Source organism: Oncorhynchus nerka, linkage group LG12, assembly GCF_034236695.1.
Source record: "Oncorhynchus nerka isolate Pitt River linkage group LG12, Oner_Uvic_2.0, whole genome shotgun sequence".
Taxonomy (NCBI): domain Eukaryota; kingdom Metazoa; phylum Chordata; class Actinopteri; order Salmoniformes; family Salmonidae; genus Oncorhynchus; species Oncorhynchus nerka.
Genome location: NC_088407.1, coordinates 23,589,057 through 23,608,208, shown reverse-complemented (window position 1 = coordinate 23,608,208; position 19,152 = coordinate 23,589,057). Strand labels below are relative to the sequence as shown.

At 42.6% G+C, this 19,152-nt stretch overlaps 1 pseudogene; it reads left to right on the top strand.

Moving 5' to 3' along the window:
* The first annotated feature begins 2,009 nt into the window (after positions 1 to 2,009).
* Positions 2,010 to 18,704, top strand: LOC115139060 (uncharacterized; annotated as a pseudogene).
* The last annotated feature ends 448 nt before the right edge of the window (positions 18,705 to 19,152 follow it).

Here is a 19,152-nt window from a genome sequence, read left to right as displayed (position 1 = left end):
AGGGCCAGTTGGTCAGGATGACGTCTATGAGGGTGCCCTTGTTTACAGATTTAGGGTTGTACCTGGTGGGTTCCTTGATGATTTGTGTGAGATTGAGGGCATCTAGCTTAGATTGTAGGACTGCCGGGGTGTTAAGCATATCCCAGTTTAGGTCACCTAACAGAACAAACTCTGAAGCTAGATGGGGGGCGATCAATTCACAAATGGTGTCCAGGGCACAGCTGGGAGCTGAGGGGGGTCGGTAGCAGGCGGCAACAGTGAGAGACTTATTTCTGGAGAGAGTCACTTTTAAAATGAGTAGTTCGAACTGTTTGGGTATGGACCTGGAAAGTATGACATTACTTTGCAGGCTATCTCTGCAGTAGACTGCAACTCCTCCCCCTTTGGCAGTTCTATCTTGACAGAAAATGTTATAGTTGGGTATGGAAATCTCAGAATTTTTGGTGGCCTTCCTGAGCCAGGATTCAGACACGGCAAGGACATCAGGGTTAGCAGAGTGTGCTAAAGCAGTGAGTAAAACAAAATTAGGGAGGAGGCTTCTGATGTTGACATGCATGAAACCATGGCTTTTTCGTTAACAGAAGTCAACAAATGAGGGTGCCTGGGGACATGCAGGGCCTGGGTTTACCTCCACATCACCCGCGGAACAGAGGAGGAGTAGTATGAGGGTGCGGCTAAAGGCTATCAACACTGGTCGCCTAGAGCGTTGGGGACAGAGAATAAAAGGAGCAGATTTCTGGGCATGGTAGAATATATTCAGGGCATAATGCGCAGACAGGGGTATGGTGGGGTGCGGGTACAGCGGAGGTAAGCCCAGGCACTGGGTGATGATGAGAGAGGTTGTATCTCTGGACATGCTGGTTGTAATGGGTGAGGTCACCGCATGTGTGGGAGGTGGGACAAAGGAGGTATCAGGGGTATGAAGAGTGGAACTAGGGGCTCCATTGTAAACTAAAACAATGATAACTGACCTGAACAACAGTATACAAGGCATATTGACATTTGAGAGAGACATACAGCGAGGCATACAGTAATCACAGGTGTTGAATTGGGAGAGCTAGCTAAAACAGTAGGTGAGACAACAACAGCTAATCAGCTAGCACAACAACAGCAGGTAAAATGGCGTTGACTAGGCAGGGAGGGTCAGATTAACTACACACAGAGCCTGAGTGCGGCTGGGGCCGACAGATAAAACATAAACAAGCAGAATGGAGTACCGTGATTAATGGACAGTCCAGCATGCATCAGCTATGTAGCCAAGTGATTAGTGTCCAGGGGGCAGCGGTGGATGAGGCAGGGAAGCTAGACTGGCGAGTATTATCCAGGTTAAAAGAACTGGCTGGCTGTGCAGAAGGTAAAAGCCGCTAGCAGTGGTTAACAATGACTAAATAGCTTGTAGCTAGTTAGCTGGTTAACTTCTGGAGGTTCTTGAATGTGTTCTAAAAATTAAAAATAATAGCGATTCCGTATCACATTGGGTGAGGCAGGTTACCGGAAGGTTTAATCGAATTAAAAATCGAAAAGAGAAGTAAATATGGGTCCAGTGAGTGGTTGGGATGCGGCGATTCAGACAGTTAGCAGGCCTGTGCCTGAGACTTAAATAGTTAGGGTTAAGGTTAGCTAAAATGCTCTCATAACCTGCTACAAAAAGTAACTTATGGTCATGAACAACTGCACACAAAATGTTATGATACTGTATCTTTCAAGGCTGTGGGAGTCAGGAGCAGGAGTACTGAGATGTGTGGACAAGGTATTTAATACAAGATAACACCAGTATAAACACAATAATATGGTGCGGGAAAAATACCGGTAGCACGAAATAAATGGGAGTAATAACAAAACTCGGCAACAAAATACCAGCCGTCAGTAACAGCCTGAAAAATAGAACAAACACGCACACAAACATGGGGGAAACAGAGGGATAAATAATGAACATGTACTGGGGGAAATGAAACCAGGTGTGTAGAAAACAAAGACAAAACAAATGGAAAATGAAAAGTGGATCGGCGATGGCTAGTAGATCGGTGACGTTGACCGCCGAGCGCCGCTCGAACAAGGAGAGGGTCCGACTCCGGCGGAAGTCGTGACAGTATCATCTGAAGTGCACTTGTTCACTACCCACATGGTGGTTGTCTGTAGCTCAGTTGGCAGAGCATGGCGCTTGCAACTTTAAAATGGAGATATCCTCAGTGTGCTGCCCATGCATCCACAGACGCCTTAATGACACAAAGAGAAAACTATCCATCTCTATGTGTCAATTCAGACTTCGCAATTTAGACTTATTTCTAACTTTAATGAATCCCCATTGCTAGCTAGCTATCCTTCGGACAGACGTACATCATCATATGACATATCTTTTTTTATATTATATGTTCTGTATTGGCACTACTTAAAAATACAGGATTTACTAACTTGTTTACTCATTTTCTTCAAAATGTTATCAGACAGATTACTCACCATGTGACCGTGACGCAGAGGGGTGCAATCCCATTTCCTGGATATAATTGTAGGTTCATTCTAGTCTTTTAATGTGTGTTTTTTGGTATTGACATCAAAGGGGGTGAAAGCATTTTTCAGAGAAAGATGTATATATAAAATATATACAGGGGTTGTGTTCTGATGTAACAGGGAATCACGGAGGAAGAGATGAGAAGAAAGACTATATTTATACTGATCATATGTATTGCGTTGCAATTATGTATTGTTCTGTGAGAAAGATACAGTATTTTATATCAACTTGATAAAATGTAACTCCACTTCCTACTCGGCTATACTCACTTCTCAGTGATCATTGGGTCTGTAGTAGAGGCAGCTGGAGAGTGAGGGACCTGTTTGTTGTTGGTGGTCGGATCGATGTCAGGATAACAACACAACCTCTTGCCAGGACAGAACACTAAACCCCTGTAACATGTCTCCTGAATGAATGAATGAATGAATGAATGAATGAATGATTGAATGAATGATAAATACAATAGAATCAGGTTAGCAAGTTTGTAAACGGAGAGGTATTGGGTAATAAAGTCATTCAAGCTCATCAAAATCAAAGTGTCCTCAACGGAACTTCCATGGGTAGTACATCCAATCAGAGCCAGACACTGTTATCTGGTGTTATCTGGTGTTATCTGGTCAGCCCAGTACACCTGTAGCTGTAGCAGCGCCCCACCATAGAGTTACTGACAGAGGGATGCATTTTGACAGAGAGTGAGAGGTCGAGAGAAACTACAATAATGGGTAGGTGTCACTTTCAGTCACATTTTCACAAGACATATGCTGCACAGAAACATAACCACACACCACAGACACACACGCTGATCTCTCTGCTCAGGTTAGAGAAGAAGTAGCGGATGTCTAAACAGAACATCTCTACACTTCAGTCCTCTATCACAGTATCTCACTCGCATACTCCTTTTTCCAGCACTCACTCTACAGGAAAACACAGAGAGGGGTAAGGGAAGAGAAAGGTAGAGAAAGTGAAGTGAAGGGAGCGTGTTTGAAATAGTGGTTTGTCATGGACATCAGAGGATACGATACATTTCAAATAGGTGAAGAAGAGCAGAAGATTCACCCTGTTTATCAGAGGTTTATAAATGAGACACCATCCAGATCAGTCTACTACTCCCCCTTGTGGAGGTGGAGACAATGACACCCTAAACCACAGACAGAACAGAACACAAGTCAAACAGAGAATGAGGTAGAGTAACAGAGCAGATATAGAAAACATTGAGGAATGGAGAAAATGTTGTTTGCTGTAAGGATGGTTGAGTGGAATATTCATATAAACTCACATCTCACTCTCTCCTCAGTCCCAGGCTCTGTGTCAGAATACACTACCTGCCCATGCAGAAGAAAGAGGAGGAGTTGTCATGGCTGGTGGACAGCGATCCAAATCATCCTCCCTCACCTACAAAAGATACACCCACTAAATCACTATGACCACTAAGTAGGTACACATAGATCACTCATACAACACCACATCCCTTTATTCCACTCCTTGTCTTTGACAGATATTCTAACTACTGTATCTCTTTGGTTCATTTATGAAAAGTTGTTGGTATAAACCATGTCAATATACCGTGTCTTCTTGGAGCAGACTTGATGGATCGGTTACTCCCATTGATGGATTGGAAAACCAACCAGGTATGTTCACAGGCTACAGTGCCTTCTCCACCGAACACACTGTCTTCCTCTTACGCTAGCTACAACGCAGTCATTCACGAGGGGTATCTGTCAAATGCAAATTGCGTAAGACGTTTAGAAACCTCTTGGTGCAGAATCCAATCCAAGGAGATATTACGATATCTCGACACATTCTATCAGCCAATCTGATTGACAATTCTTGTCATGATTTCATGCCAGCTGTATCTGTGAATGAGCAACTTCCCTCCTCCTTGCATTCGTGCAATATGGTAGTTGAGATGAACTTCTCTTGCACTTCGGACACTTCTGCAAGCACTGAGGCAGTCTCAGCAACAAAAACATCGATGCGCAGAGTGTACTCTGCTTCCGATGATACACCTTCCGCTTTGTGGGGGACTGTCACCCCTTACAATGACACTACTGGCGTCAGTCCAGCAACTGACCCGATGACATCCACTGGTGAAACACTTTGCAATGTCACAGACCGATATCCTCGTCTCAGTTTGCAGGTACTGAAGAGGTTGCCACACGCTGACGTGGTGGTGACTGACAGCCCTCGACAGCCACTGAGCACTTTGAAGCACAAACACCAGGAGATTTGGTTGAAAGGTTACAGCCACTCTCATAATAACGCGGCCACTGACAACTCGTACATAGGGTCCGAACCTTTTGTTTGCGCCTCGGATACCAACACCACATGCTGGTGGGGGGGGGGTCCCGAGACACAAAGGGGGGAAATAGTAGCCCAGACCAATGATGAGCCTCATACGGACAACACCGTACGAGGCCGCTAGAGCATAAATCAAATCTAGTTGTAAACTCCCCTTTGAGAACAGTGTGTTGTAGTCACTACAAGACAACTAGTAAAATGCTCTAATCATGTATTCCTGTCGGATAACATTTGAGAATAAATCGGTAGGACACTTGGACCTCTTGAGAACCACAGTCAGTCCAGCAACACTCAGTAAGAGGATTAGTAACCTCACAAGTTAAATTGCTTTTGATAACAGCGACATAGGAGTCACTCTGAGTGCAGAACGGGGAAGGGAATCTCCATTGCACTCTTCCAATGGTTACACACGCCACTAATAAATAGAACTAATAAATAAAAATGATGCAGAAAAATTAATGCATGCTTTTGTCACTTCTAGGTTAGACTACTGCAATGCTCTACTTTCCAGCTACCCGGATAAAGCACTAAATAAACTTCAGTTAGTGCTAAATACGGCTGCTTGAATCCTGACTCATATTACTCCAGTGCTAGCCTCCCTACACTGGCTTCCTGTCAAAGCAAGGGCTGATTTCAAGGTTTTACTGGTAACCTACAAAGCATTACATGGGCTTGCTCCTACCGATCTCTCTGATTTGGTCCTGCCGTACATACCTACACGTACACTACGGTCACAAGACGCAGGCCTCCTAATTGTCCCTAGAATTTCTAAGCAAACAGCTGGAGGCAGTGCTTTCTCCTATAGAGCTCCATTTTTATGGAATGGTCTGCCTACCCATGTCAGGGACGATAACTCGGTCTCAACCTTTAAGTCTTTACTGAAGACTCATCTCTTCAGTGGGTCATATGATTGAGTGTAGTCTGGCCCAGGAGTGGGAAGGTGAACGGAAAGGCCCTAGAGAAACGAACCGCCCTTACTGTCTCTGCCTGGCCGGTTCCCCTCTGTCCACTGGGATTCTCTGCCTCTAACCCTATTACAGGGGCTGAGTCACTGGCTTACTGGGGCTCTCTCATACCGTCCCTGGAAGAGGTGCGTCACCTGAGTGGGTTGATTCACTGTTGTGGTCATCCTGTCTGTGTTGGCGCCCCCCCTTGGGTTGTGCCATGGCGGAGATCTTTGTGGGCTATACTCAGCCTTGTCTCAGGATGGTAAGTTGGTGGTTGAAGATATCCCTCTAGTGGTGTGGGGGCTGTGCTTTGGCAAAGTGGGTGGGGTTATATCCTTCCTGTTTGGCCCTGTCCGGGGGTGTCCTCGGATGGGGCCACAGTGTCTCCTGACCCCTCCTGTCTCAGCCTCCAGTATTTATGCTGTAGTAGTTTATGTGTCGGGGGGCTAGGGTCAGTTTGTTATATCTGGAGTACTTCTCTTGTCTTATTCGGTGTCCTGTGTGAATTTAAGTGTGCTTTCTCTAATTCTCTCTTTCTCTCTCTCTGAGGACCTGATCCCTAGGACCATGCCCCAGGACTACCTGACATGATGACTCCTTGCTGTCCCCAGTCCACCTGGCCGTGCTGCTGCTCCAGTTTCAACTGTTCTGCCTTATTATTATTCGACCATGCTGGTCATTTATGAACATTTGAACATCTTGGCCATGTTCTGTTATAATCTCCACCCGGCACAGCCAGAAGAGGACTGGCCACCCCACATAGCCTGGTTCCTCTCTAGGTTTCTTCCTAGGTTTTGGCCTTTCTAGGGGGTTTTTCCTAGCCACCGTGCTTCTACACCTGCATTGCTTGCTGTTTGGGGTTTTAGGCTGGGTTTCTATACAGCACTTTGACATATCAGCTGATGTACGAAGGGCTATATAAATACATTTGATTTGATTTGATTTGAACCCTCCATTCAGGAGAAAAGTTATTAGTAGTCATGAACCTCGATCACACCACGTACGACTGGTCTAATACTTAGAGTACTTCCGTCATGAGGTTAGCTCCTTCGTGGAGAACATAGCTATGAAGTATACTTCTTCATACCTACCGCCACTACAATAGTGAAAGACAGTGACTGGTAGTAAAACCACTACAGACTCCCTCGACACCAAATCTGACTGACCTCCAGGCATTGACCTGAAAATTACCTGACTACGTCGGACTCATTCTGAACAAGTTGTAATCTGCCAGGACACTTGGTTTCCTTCCCTTGACATGTGCGCTTGCGTAAGCATAAACTCACATGCACAACGGAACATCCAATTAGGATTTATGCTAGGATCACTTAATAAGGGTCCGAGCAAAATACCAGCCTCAGTAAAGTTGAACATTTATTTTGAGGCCTTTAACTCTACAGCTACAGCACTCACCAATTTTCTTCTCAGAAGTTCATAGGTCATCCCTGTAGACTGCCCAAAACTAGTGCCTTACAGCTGTAGACTTATCATATAGCTATCAATTTAGGATAGTACCCTAAGCAACACCCCGCAAATTAGGAAAGCCCTAGATATGACATTAGACAATGCCATGATAGGGTCATTTTGCCAAGACCATGGACGTAGATAGAATACAGTCCAATTAGATTATTAAGGTGGCATAACTATATTTTGTTTCTGCTTTCATTCATTTTGTGTCATTTTCTTTGGCACTTAGAAAGTGATAGAGCCATAAACAACTTCCACATACAACCATCAGTTAGTGCCACAACACCGCTCATTTGGGAGGAAATGTAATGATATATTTCATGAGTGTGTGTGTGTTGTTAACATCTGCCTAAGTTACTGCCCAGATCTTCCAGTCTGGACGACAGGTCCCAATCCGGACATCCGCTGCCCAGCCATGGAGCGGACTTCTTCATTTGCAGACACCCTACCCGGGTCGACCACAACAGAGGGGGGGACTGCAACAGCGATCACCAACTGGACATCTGCTGTCCAGCCATAGAGCGGACTTCATTCGCAGAAACCCTACACGGGTCGACCACCAGATGGGGTCCACAACCAGGACAACCCACAGTCATTTTTATGTTGGTTTGCAACATGCAGGTTAAACGCAAGATTGAACCCAACATAGGGGGACTGTCATGACGTTGGCCTGGGGGTAGGTTTATGACAGACATAAATACCTCTTCCCCCCTTTTTCCTCTCTCTACCCTAATGAGGTTACATTTGCAAAACCCTTGGTTAACATAGAGATTCTGGGAAATTCAGAAGGTGGGGGGAAATGAACTATATTCTGGTAATCCGACCAATATGCGGTGGTACTTAATGAATATGATGTCAGTTCCGTTGTCAACTGAGACATTCTCATCAATGATAAGATGACATAAACTCAACAGTGGAAAGTCTACACATCAGAGTTATCGGATTCACTTGGAATTGTTGTTCAATTTAAATGTTTGAATATAAAATTATTCGTGATGGGATGAAATGTGATGTTAGCTTCTAAAATGTGAGATTTGGGCTTTCATTAAACAGCGCTCTGCTCAATCAGTGGCCTGCCCCTGTGAAGGGACATGGGCTATAAAACTTTTCAAACACGTCCTCCACTCCCTTCCTATATAAGCCCTTGACGACAATATAACCTCCTGTTCCGGGGATGTAGGACAACGGTCCTATGTCAGAATGGTTCAGATAATGACTACAGAACGAAGCCAACATCAGCGTGAGCTTTGGTTGCGAATGGTATGAACTTTGAACTCTTATTCACTACAGAAGCGATACCTCCTCTTCGTTGAGTTAGCAACAGCAGATGCAACGAGGGTTAGGAAGGAACAGACAGAGTATCCCGTCTATCACCCAACAACTTTACTACAACGTATTCAATTGACAACCAGAGACATTCTTCAAAGGACTCGGTTTGGCAACACGGCCTTCCATCTACCGATGCGCAGCTCAGAGTAAATATTTATTGCATTTTCCTTTTCCAAATGGGTGGTAATTTAGAATGCTTCAGATACTGTTTTTACGCTAACACATTTTCTCCCTGTGTCCCTCCGGCTTCCCGCTCTTTCACTCAAACCCTGCCCTTTTCCTTTGTGTAACAAGCTGTCATATCTGTTCCGCCCTCTAGGGACGTTTTCCTTTATGACGTAATTTGTAATCAAGTTATAATTTAATTATGTGTATGTGTAATTCTGTGTGATTAATTAGGTATTTAGTAAATAAATAATTCAACCCAATTTTGTATTGCTGATTCAACTTGTTAGCCAGGGTTCGTGCAGATAACTAAGAATTTACAACTTTCAGATGAGACTGAATTAAGGTGACAATTAATGTTGACTGCTATTGATGTAAAATATTACTAGGTCTTTAAGAGTTTATTCGGAAGATAACAGCTCTATAAATATTATTTTGTGGTGCCCGACTCTCTAGTTAATTACATTTACATGATTAGCTCAATCGGGTAATAGTAATTACGGAGAAATTATTTTATAGAATAGCATGTCATATTACTTAATCCGGCGTAGCCAAAGACACGACAACAGGCACAAATAATATATCCCTTATCCCCTCCTCACACTAGGTTCTGTGCTCGGCTGAGGTTGACAGAGTACCAGTCTGTGTCCTGGAGGGGAGCCAGGGTCACCGGGTCGACCTGCACCACAGCTGGCTCTCCCAGGGCAGCAGCCATGATGGAACCCTACAGCATCCTGGACGCCCAGTAAGAGGACAGAACACTAGAACCTACATCCTGGGAGAGGAGGGGAGGTGGTTGAGAGAGACAGAGATGGGGAGAGAAAGGGAGCAAGTGTTAATCTGGGACTGGCGGGACGCAAATGTCCCACCTGGTCAATTGCCAGGGAAAATGCAGAGCGCCAGATTCAAATAAAATACTATAAAATTCAAACTTTCATTAAATCACACATGTAAGATACCAAATTAAACCTACACTCGTTGTGAATCCAGCCAACATGTCAGATTTCAAAAAAGCTATTATCTGATGATAGCACAACAGTAAACAAAGAGAGAGTAGCATATTTCAACCCTGCAGGCGCTACACAAAACGCAGAAATAAAATATAAAACATGCCTTATCTTTGACAAGCTTCTTTTGTTGGCACTCCAATATGTCCCATAAACATCACAAATGGTCCTTTTGTTCGATTAATTCTGTCGTATATGCCCCAAAATGTCCATTTATTTAGTGCGTGTGATCCAGAAAAAAACAGCTTCCCATTTGCGCAACGTCACTACAAAATATCTCAAAAGTGACCTGTAAACTTTGCCAAAACATTTCAAACTACTTTTGTAATACAACTTTAGGTATTTTTAAACGTTAATAATCGATCAAATTGAAGACGGGGCAATCTGTTTTCAATACAGGAGGATCACAAACTAACGCTACTTTCCTAGTCTTGCGCAACTCTCAAACAGGACACATAACGTTACCCTAATCCAAGGTGGCCGTACTTCTTCATTTCACAAAGGAAAAACCTCAAACTATTTCCAAAGACCGGTGACATCCAGTGGAAGCGGTAGGAACTGCAAACAAACTCCTATATCTAGTGTCCCAATGAAAACTTATTGAATAGACAGTGACCTCAATTATTTTTTTCTGAATGGTTAGTCCTCGGGGTTTTGCCTGCTACATAAGTTCTGTTATACTCACAGACATTATTCAAACAGTTTTAGAAACTTCTGAGTGTTTTCTATCCAAAATACTAATAATATGCATATCTTATATTCTTGGCATGAGTAGCAGGAAGTTGACATTGGGCACACTATTTATCCAAAAGTGAAAATGCTGCCCCCTATCCCAAAGAGGTTAAAAAGAGGTGGTGATTAAGGTTGGCGAGAGAGTTAAATTGAAGGGAGATAAATGAGAGAGAAGGGTGACGAGAGGAGTGAGAGACGTGAAAGAAATGAGATATGTCTAGAGAGAGGGGAAAGAGAGAGGTAGAGCACGATATAAGACCACAGAAACATATTGGGAGAGACACTGATATGAGTATTTCAAGTGTGTCTGCAGGGTTCCGATCACTGATTGGCTGTAGGTCCTCACCTGACCTGTCTCATCTGTGTTGGTCGCATGAGTATTTCGTGTAGCTTGGGGGGAGCAGCCCACCCAAGCTACACAACACAACACTGATGACCCAACTACACAACACAATAACATAACACTGATGACTCAACTACACAACACAACACAAGTTGACTCAACTACAAAATACAATAACATAACACATGATAACTCAACTACACAACACAATAATATAACACTGATGACTCAGCTACACAACACAACAACACAAAACAGGATGGCTCAACTACACAACAACACACAGTAACACAACTTAACAACAAAACCATCATGAAAGTCAAATAGACGTACCATCCCACGGCCAAAAGAAACAGTGCAAAAAAAGCTAGCCATAGCCTCATAATACAGTATAATAAATATGTTATAACATATGACAACACAAGCAATGTTACTGATGCGGGGAGGAGTAGAAACATTCCCTTACACACACAAGCACTCACACACATACACGTCCCAGGTGACTGCCGAGTAAGTGGGTAAGGTGCAAATACCGAACTCATATTCAGTTCCTTTTTCCCCCTGAGCTTCATTTGAATATGTTGTAAACTAACAACCCAGTATTCATACTGTTACCATCTCGAAAGGCAATACCAAGACAATTGGCTTATCGTGCTCTTTTGGTCTGTAGAATTTACTGTAGGTCGGATTCTAGATGGCTGTATTTACAATGTGTCAATCATCTTACATGGGACAACACAAGGACTGACACAAGGACCATTAAATGTTCTATGGTCAGTTAAGTACAGATGTAAGATCTTAATTTGAGCCAGTTTACTGGCATTTCATGTTGGGGCAAATCAACCAACGCTGCCTGAGGATAACTGGAGGCTGCTGAGGGGAGGACGACTCATATTAATGTCTGGAACGGAGAAAATGGAATGTCATATAAGTGATACCATTCCACTAATTCCACTCCAGCTGTTACCACGGTGGACTATAGTAGTTGAAACACATTGCAGTTGTGTGTCCTGATGTACTGTGCTGACTGCTCCTACATCTATTCTTATGGAAATATATTCTGTTAATAGTTCACTAAAGTTTATTGCAACGTGCTGGTTGCCTACTCGTCCTCTTTCTTGGATTGCCCGCCATTTAGGGGCCTGCCTTCCCACTGCCCTCATCTCACTGGCACATCAAGACTACATCAACTTTAGGATACTTTTTAAACCTCAAATACACACGTTTGCATTTCCTGCAACAACAGGATTTGTTCTTCAACTTTTTCTCAACTGGCCTACCTGGTTAAATAAAGATGAAGTAAAATAAATACAATTGTAGGCTCTCTTATAGCCTGATACTTACAGATGTTTAATTTAGTTTAATTAGTTCTGTCTTCCAGTAAGACAACAGTGTTGCTGTGTCCACTGCTTTTACAGAAAGAGGAAGTTGAGTCAAGATGAACATGACATCAGATGCTCATTTACTCTGTTTCTCATTAAGGATCTGTAACTTTCTAATTCTGACAAATCTACGCTTGTGTCACAACCACAGGAACTGTAGGGTTCAGGTCCGGAAGAAACGCTGGTGTCTTTAGCCACTTACCAGCGGCTCAGAATGGAACACTCTTCACTTGATATGCTGCTCTGTGACTATTACATTATGATTAATGTATTTATCTGTATTTATGAATGTGGTTAGCTAACTATTTCCTTTATTGGACAAGACATTTATTTATCTATAGAATATCAAGTATGTCATCATGCACAATAAATGTGGGAACAGATGACGTTGTTTGGTTACACTGTGTTTACCCTTTATAGAGCATTTACATGTACATTTTAGTCATTTAGCAGATGTTCTTATCCAGAGTGACTTACAGTTAATGCATTAATCGTGGGATAACTAGATGGGACATCCACATATCACAATCATAGCGAGTACATTTTTCCTCTGTAAAGTAGCTATCAGCAAAGTCAGAGCTTGTAAGAGGGGAAAAAGTCAAGTGTGAGTGTTGGAGTCGTTGGTCATTGCAGCTTTTAATCAGGTTATATAAGAACCTGAGAAACATTAGGAATCTATAGTTTTATACCAGATATGGCCTCACCAGTGAATATATGGCCACCTGACAACCCCCACTCTCCATCTGTTTTATACACTGTTGGTACTCGCTGTTTATTATCTATGCATAGTCACTTCACTCCTACTGTACCTACAGTACATGTACAAATTACCTTGACTAACCTGAACCCCCACACACTGACTCGGTACCGGTACCCCCTCTATATAACCTTGTTATTGTTAATTTATTGTGTTACTTTTTATTATTTTTTACTTTAGTTTATTTGGTAAATAAGCATTTCACGGTAAGCTCTACACTTGTTGTATTTGGCGCATGTGACAAAAAAACATTTGATTTGATTCGAGATCCATACAACACTTCAAATTAGTGGATTCCCCAACCAGGCTGGTCAGTACCTGTGTAAAGGGACCAGGAGAGATCGGCCCCAGCAGTCTCAACTCAGTGGAACCGTCCTCATCAAATTAAAAAATTAATCAACCCCTACAACAATGTCCATGAATTATTATCCACATAATAATTCACATTTCCTGTTGATGCAGGATCCATTTCCTGCTGTAAGAAACTAGTCGAATTAAGAAACCATAAAGATCCATGTGTATATGTACACCAGTGGCGGTCGTTGCTGTTGAAGATGAGGGAGGATGAACTTTTTTTTAACGAACTTGGCCTTATTTCTATTACAGCATATTGGATGACTGTCATTCATATTCCATTCACCCAGTTCAATGTAACATTGATAGGTTTAGGCTACTACATGATACTCAAACTTTCCCCTTGCACACTCTTGCCTGCTGATGTAGGGTGTAATCAATAGTCCAACAGTTTATTTCACCTTTATTTAACCAGGTAGGCAAGTTGAGAACAAGTTCTCATTTACAATTGCGACCTGGCCAAGATAAAGCAAAGCAGTTCGACACATACAACGACACAGAGTTACACATGGAGTAAAACAAACATACAGTCAATAATACAGTATAAACAAGTCTATATACAATGTGAGCAAATGAAGTGAGAAGGGAGGTAAAGGCAAAAAAGGCCACGGTGGCAAAGTAAATACAATATAGCAAGTAAAACACTGGAATGGTAGTTTTGCAATGGAAGAATGTGCAAAGTAGAAATAAAAATAATGGGGTGCAAACGAGCAAAATTAATTAATTAATTAAATACAGTTGGGAAAGAGGTAGTTGTTTGGGCTAAATTATAGGTGGGCTATGTACAGGTGCAGTAATCTGTGAGCTGCTCTGACAGTTGGTGCTTAAAGCTAGTGAGGGAGATAAGTGTTTCCAGTTTCAGAGATTTTTTATAGTTCGTTCCAGTCATTGGCAGCAGAGAACTGGAAGGAGAGGCGGCCAAAGAAAGAATTGGTTTTGGGGGTGACTAGAGAGATATACCTGCTGGAGCGTGTGCTACAGGTGGGAGATGCTATGGTGACCAGCGAGCTGAGATAAGGGGGAACTTTACCTAGCAGGGTCTTGTAGATGACATGGAGCCAGTGGGTTTGGCGACGAGTATGAAGCGAGGGCCAGCCAACGAGAGCGTACAGGTCGCAATGGTGGGTAGTATATGGGGCTTTGGTGACAAAACGGATTGCACTGTGATAGACTGCATCCAATTTGTTGAGTAGGGTATTGGAGGCTATTTTGTAAATGACATCGCCAACGTCGAGGATTGGTAGGATGGTTTTACAAGGGTATGTTTGGCAGCATGAGTGAAGGATGCTTTGTTGCGAAATAGGAAGCCAATTCTAGATTTAACTTTGGATTGGAGATTTTTGATATGGGTCTGGAAGGAGAGTTTACAGTCTAACCAGACACCTAAGTATTTGTAGTTGTCCACGTATTCTAAGTCAGAGCCGTCCAGAGTAGTGATGTTGGACAGGCGGGTAGGTGCAGGTAGCGATCGGTTGAAGAGCATGCATTTAGTTTTACTTGTATTTAAGAGCAATTGGAGGCCACGGAAGGAGAGTTGTATGGCATTTATATGGCAGTTGTATGTAGTTGCAAACAAGAGTTTCTATTGGACAAATTCAGATATAGGAAACAGAAACAGAATCACATGCAAACACAGTTCACTTTCATAGCAGCCACATACAAACAACTTGTTGTATATATAATTCCTTCTTGCATCCATCTACGCACTCTCCTCCTCCCGCCTTTTCCCATGGCTTGTGGACTTCAGTGCAAAACCGAGACGATAAAAACCTTTCCAACCCAAACCTTCATATCATGACCGCTAACTGCTACACACAGCCTACATCGTTGTCACATCATAGACGACGTAGCTACCAGATCTAACGTGCTAGTAAACCTGTTATGGAGTAACACCTGAAACCCCACCTCTTTAAGGAATACCTAGGATAGGATAAAGTAATCCTTCTCACCCCCCCCCCCTTAAAAGACCTAGATGCACTATTGTAAAGTGGCTGTTCCACTGGATGTCATAAGGTGAAAGCACCAATTTGTAAGTCGCTCTGGATAAGAGCGTCTGCTAAATGACTTAAATGTAATGTAAATGTATAATCTTGCAGTACAGTGTACAGTCAGCAGCAAGCACTTTAGCAGTTACACCGGCGGGCCCTGATGGCAATAAATGAATAAAACCAATAGCTTACCTTAACTTGGAAGAGTTCCAGTGTTGGATAGCCACAGCCATAACTAACTTATCATCCCTATCTGTTTGAGCTGGGTGTTTGAGTAGGCTAAACTAGCTATCTGCATTTGATGCTAGCTAAGTAAGTGAAAGTGAAAATATATACTACGAAATATATACTGAACAAAAATATAAATGTAACAATTTAAAAGATTTTACTCAGTTACAGTTCATATGCGGAAATCAGTCAATTGAAATCAATTCATTAGTCCCCAATCTGTGGATTTCACATGACTGTGAATTCATATATGCATCTGTCTGTCACAGATTCCTTAGAAGAAATGGGCCCCACAATTGGCATCAGGATCTCGTCACAATATCTCTGCGCATTCATATTGCCATCGATAAAATCTAATTGTGTCCATTGTAAGTAGCTTATGCCTGCTCATACAATAACCCCACCGCCACAATGGGGCACCTACTACCATATCCTGTTCAAGGCACTTCAATCTTTTGTCTTGCCCATTCACCCTCTGAATGGAACACATAAACAATCCATGTCTCAATTGTCTGGAGGCTTTAGAATCCTTCTTTAACATGTCTCCTCCCCTTCATCTACACTGATTGAAGTGGATTTAACAGGTGACATGTATGGATTTACCTGATTTACCTGGTCAGTCTATGTCATGGAAAGTTCTGAATGTTTTGTACAATCAGTGTATATTGGATATATCTCGTTTGTGTTTCCACAGCTCTGCCTGTGGCCTCAGTGAGTGTCTCTCCTCAGGGTCTCCTCTACCCTGGAGAGACAGTCACTCTGCAGTGTGACATATCGAACTACACAGACTGGACGTACCTCTGGTCCAGAAACAACCAACAGCTTTCCAGTCAGACCAGTGAAACTATCACCATCTCTCTCCCTGACCAAGCTGGTCAGTACCAGTGTCAGGGGAAAAGGATAAGGCAGCCCCGGTGGTCAAATCTCAGCTCATCTCTCCCCATCATCGTCACTAGTGAGCTATTTTCAATCTAGATATTCTCAAGTCTGAGCCAATGTGGGTTAATCTTACTGAATACACACATGCATACTGTAAATTCTAACTAAATGGAGTCAACATACACCCTACGGACAATAGAATTTTATCAAAACTTTACAGCAACAGCTCAGTTATTTTCAATCACCATGCATTTATGCAGATGTTTTAATATTCTGCTCTGAATTTTCTCAACTCTGCCTGAAACTACACTGACTGTAGAGCCAAAACCTGTGTTTTCTGGAGAGAGAGTTACTCTGATGTGTTCAGAAGGGTCTGGCAGTAGCTGGAGCTATAAGTCGTACAAAGACAGGAATGATTATGTAGCATCCCAGTCTGAAAGACACACTATAACAGGACACACCCTCACCATCAGTAGAGCTGCTGAGTCTGACCAGGGTCTCTACTGGTGTCAGGGAGAGAGAAGATCCAGACCCACATCTGTCACATCTGCTCCTGCTACGCCCTCTGGTGTTCATCCAGTGTCTTCCTGACCTGCAGTTCTCCCCCTGTACTCTCTCTCCCCCTCTCCCTCTCTGTGTGATTGTATGGTTGGAGACAGATGTGCTGGAGAGTACTGGTGCAGAGCTAGGAGAGGAGACCCAGTCTACTACACCCTGTACAGTGACCCAGTCCAGATACATGTTATTGGTGAGTCTAAAATGGTTTTATGATAAATTGATACTATTTTACATTTGATCGAATGTAATTTAGGGTGTAATATTTTGTCTGCTTACTGTATCCCAACAACTGTCGCTATAACTTGAAGCTATATTCATGAGTAGTCCTATTGATAAATAAATACATTTAAAATTGTGTAATTCTTTATTCAGTTGTTTGTGAAGAGACATGTGGCTGTTCTGACCCTCCAACCCAACTGGACCCAGATATTCATTAGAGAGACTGTTACTATGAGATGTGACATACAGGGAGGAGGAGACTCTGACTGGAACTACAGATGGTATAATAATAGTCAGTTATTATTATTATTCATCCCCTTTAACACAAAGCCTGAGTACAGAAACAGTCTACATGTCTAACAGTGGTTCATATACCTGTGAGGGTGTAAAGGGAAACAAGTTCTCCAAGACCAGTGATGATGTACAACTGACTGTGTCTGGTAAGTCTATCTAATCATGTAAACATCTACATGGGTTGCTAAGACTGAAAGTTTGAAAACGGACTCTCTCTGGCCTAAAAACAGAAACCTCAACCTGTCCTGAGTATCTCTCCTCAGTGGATGAACCCTGGAGACTCAGTGGCTCTGAACTGTGAAGTTGACAAGACGTCTACAGGCTGGAGGTTCTCCTGGTACAGGACTGTTCCCTACAGAGCTGGGTTACCCTCCCTATCAGACAAGTCTGACTCTCTACAGCCCCTATCTGACAATGTGACTAGTGAAGACTCCTACACTCTGATCCCTGCTGGTCCTACTCCCACAGGAGGATATGTGTGTAGAGCTGGGAGAGGAGACCCAGTCTATGACACACTCTACAGTGAACCTCAGTTTCTCTGGTCAGGAGGTAAATTACTGCTTTGAAACTGCTGTGAATCATATTTAAGTCACCCTCGTGTCTATATAACTAAAGATTTGACTATCTCTCATTGTTTCAGATCTGCACCCTTCAGTGTCTCTCAGAATAAGTCCCAACACAACTCAACACTTTAGATCAACGTCTCTCTCACTGAGCTGTGAGCTGAAGGGGAACTCTACTGGATGGAGACTGATGAGATACACAGAGAGAGGAGTGGAGTCAGGGTGTGTCTCTAACTGGGGATCAATAACAGGGTCCACATGTACCATCAGCTACACATACACAGAGAGAGGAGTGGAGTCAGGGTGTATTTCTGTCTGTAATAAAGCACTTTTAGGGGGAAAAGTCATTCTGATTAACTGTGCCTGGCTCTCCAGTATGTGGGTCTGGCTCCAACTGGGGAGTTACTCCAACGTTACTCCAACCCATAGCTACTCCCCTCCCCAGTCATGTGAAATCCATAGATTTTTTTCAATTGACTGATTTCCTTATTTGAACTGTAACTCAGTAAAATCATAGAAATTGTTGCACGTTGAGTTTATATTTTTGTTCAGAGTCTGATGGTGTTTTGCTGTTTTCTCTCCAGTCGTATCTCCTGGATCCTCTATATCAGTCCTAGTAGGAGTGGTTGTGGGTCTGGCTGTTGCTGGTGTTCTACTGGTCATTATCCTGCTCCTGCTGTGTTGATAACAAAAAAATCTCACCTTTGGTGTTTTTATAATCATTAAACCTTTTAGTTCATGTTTAGTTAGAAACATTTCTATGTACAATAGTGTTGGAGGAAATTATAGTTGAAATGATTAATTATGTATACATTTTTAATTAGAACCATTTATTCTAATACTATTATGTTATGGTATGAAATGTATGGGTTCTTGGTTAAGCTGTTACTGAAAATGTAAGTAAAAACGAATTAATTGTCTGTACCTTGCGGGTTTAAGGGAGAGGGATGATATATCTTTTCAGACAGATAAGAATGTTTGTTTTGTGTTCCATTAGTGGAGAAAAGTATATATTTTAGACAGATTGGAATGTTGTTTTATGAGGGGAGTAGAAGAAGATCTCCAGACCTGAAAACACTGCGCTATTGTGGGGATCGGAGAGAGTGTGTGAAACTGATGACGTCATTTTTTGT